The sequence below is a fragment of the Myotis brandtii genome, unplaced genomic scaffold (genome assembly GCF_000412655.1).
Source record: "Myotis brandtii unplaced genomic scaffold, ASM41265v1 scaffold123, whole genome shotgun sequence".
NCBI classification, from domain to species: domain Eukaryota; kingdom Metazoa; phylum Chordata; class Mammalia; order Chiroptera; family Vespertilionidae; genus Myotis; species Myotis brandtii.
This window is the reverse complement of record NW_005354291.1, coordinates 10,547,801-10,550,611: the sequence shown is the minus strand read 5'-3', so window position 1 is coordinate 10,550,611 and position 2,811 is coordinate 10,547,801.

Genomic DNA, 2,811 nt, shown 5'->3' with positions numbered 1-2,811 from the left:
AGGTATCATTTAATGCAAATATTCTTAAAATTAAGAAAATAAACTTTCAGAATTTTTTAGATTTTGTGTCTCCAAAATTATTTTAAGCCTAGTAGTTGCACATTAAAATATCACAATTGAGGCATTTATGCTTTGTTTTTATATATTGTATATATACTCCTTATAGATTAAACTTGAATCTTCTATTAAAATGCAGTAGGCAGCCCTAGCCGGCTTGGCTCAGTGGATAGAGCATCAGCCTGCAGACTGAAGGGTCCCAGGTTCGATTCTGGCCAAGGACACATGCCTGGGTTACGGGCTTGATCCCCAGTGGGGGGCATGCAGGAGGCAGCCCATAATGATTCTCTCTCATCATTGATGTTTCTATCTCTCTCTCCTTCTCCTTTCCTTTCTGAAATCAATAAAGAAATATATATTTTTAAAAATAAAAAAATAAAATGTAGTAGGCAATGAACCTAAAAAACAGTGGGTGGCAGTTGCTCCATAGAAGACAATGTCAAGTGGAGGAAAAAGAGAGGAGGCAAGCCATGCTGGGCTCAAAGAGAGAGCCTGCCTAGGGCTTAGAAATTGCAAAGCCCTATGGAGTTTCCTTATGAAACAGCACTTATTAAAAAACAAATGCATATTCAAAATTAATTTTTAATTATTATGAAAATGTTTCCCACATACAGATATGTGTAAAGGATTGCATATTAGTCATCTATGTACCCACTGCTCAGTTGTGCAATAACAGTTATGAATAGAGTGGCATCTTTTGTATCGTCCTCTGATCACATTCTCCTCCTTTCCCTGTTTTCTTCCACCAGAGGAAATCAACATCCCAATATTTTTCTAGATCATTCCCAGGATGTCTTGGTAGTTTATTACATATGTACATAGCCCTACTTATTACTATTTTGTTTTTGTGTGTATATATATGGTATCAAATTATACATAACATTCTGTATAGTTCTTATTTTTATATTGAACATTGCAAACTTAATCCATGTAAATAAGCATTGCTCTATTTCATGCATTTTCACTGCTATGTGATGTACAATTATATGAATGTGTCAGTTATTAAGCTATTAAGAAGCCAACCTACCCTTCCATATTCTTTGTGATTCTGGTGCTGAGTTTAGACAAACATACTTCTTTGCCAGATGACTCCCTGTCAGTTCTCCAATAGGGGAGCGTTAGAGGAATATGTAAGATTGGAAGAAGAGAGAAGAGGCTTACTCCTTTCTGTTTGCTCACCTATCAGTGTTGTCTCCTCAGCAGTTATTGTACCTGATAGCACTAGTTTGTTCCAGGAGCACTTGGTTCTAGTTTTCCCTTTTTCCCATACTCTCACACCCAAAGTCATTGTCCTCCTTCAAACATACCAGCACCAGCACGTGCCTCCTCAAGAGATTTGAGTCCCAGCTACATGGGGCCTCTTCTGAGGACTTGGTTCATCAGCACCAGCTGGAGAGGGCCCTCTCCTCAGGGGGCTGAGCCTTAGCTCCCCAGGGTCCTCTGGAAAGCTAGCTCCTAACACCCTCCTCTTCCTTTTGTTTACAAATACCAGAAATGGTAGCTGCTTTCTGTAGCTGCTGTGTTATCCCAGTGTTCCTTTTTTTTTTTTTTTTGTCTTTCATTCATCAAATACCTGTGTAACCAAAACCCAATATTAAATTCTCTTAAAATAATCAGCGTGGATTCTATTTTTCTGGTTGCACATTGCCTGATACAATGGATAAAACAATATTTATCTGTCTTTTCTTTTATTGATGAATATGGTGAGCATGGCCCAGCCTGCTGCACTGAAATCATCTTGAGTGAACCTGATGATGTAATTAATAAACAAAAGGTGGAAGCGTTCAATGGTAGTATAGTGACGGTCCCAGGCACGTTGTCATGACCTCTCACCCAGTCATCAGTAAAAAAGCAGCAGTCCCATTGTCTGGCTTTCTCTGACCTGCCAGGTTCTTCACTCCATGAGGGCAGCTGAAATCATGATCTTTGGGTGCACCTCTGTGAGAACATGGGCTTTGTGGCCACTTATATCCTCGATCTCAAGGGTTCATGTTAGAAGTAACAGGAGGCTGGATCATAGCGAGTCTTGTAGGTATTGCAAGAACTTGGCTTTTTATTCTAAGTGAAGTAGGATGCCATTGAAAAGTTTTGAGCAGTGACACAATTAATTTTACATTTTAATAGGATCACTCTGACTGTTGAGCAAAAGTAGAAGTAGTGGTTCAAAAACCAAGCAAGGAGGTATTGAAATAATCCAGGCCATAAAGACTTACAGGCTAAAGATCACCTGAGTAAACTGTGTGTAGAGTGAAAGGCAAAGATAGAAGTAAGGATAATATCAAGGGCTTTCACATAAAAAGCTGGAAGAGTAAATAAGTAATTAACTTAGATCTAAAAAAACTGCGGGAGTGTTGGGAGGGGAAGGTCAAAAGTTCAGTTTTGTTTATTTTGATTTGATCTGTCTTTATATATCCAAGTAGGGATTTTGAACAGACTGTTGTTGGAAATAATCTGGAGTTCAGGAGGAGAGTCTGACCTAGAGGTACAAATCTGTGAGTCATTAATATGTAGGTGGTATTTATAACCATGAAATGGATGAAATCACCTAGGGAGTGAGGTAGATAGGAAAACATTTCAAAGAATCCGGCTCCAGGATGTACCAATGTTAAGAGGTTAGGGGTGATAAGAAGGAACCAGGGGATAAAAACCCCCACACACAAAAGAAACTACTAAAACCAAGCAGGAAAGATGAACACTAAGAGACTGTGAAGGAGGAAAGCACCCCAAGAATGAGACAGCAGTAGCTATGTAAAT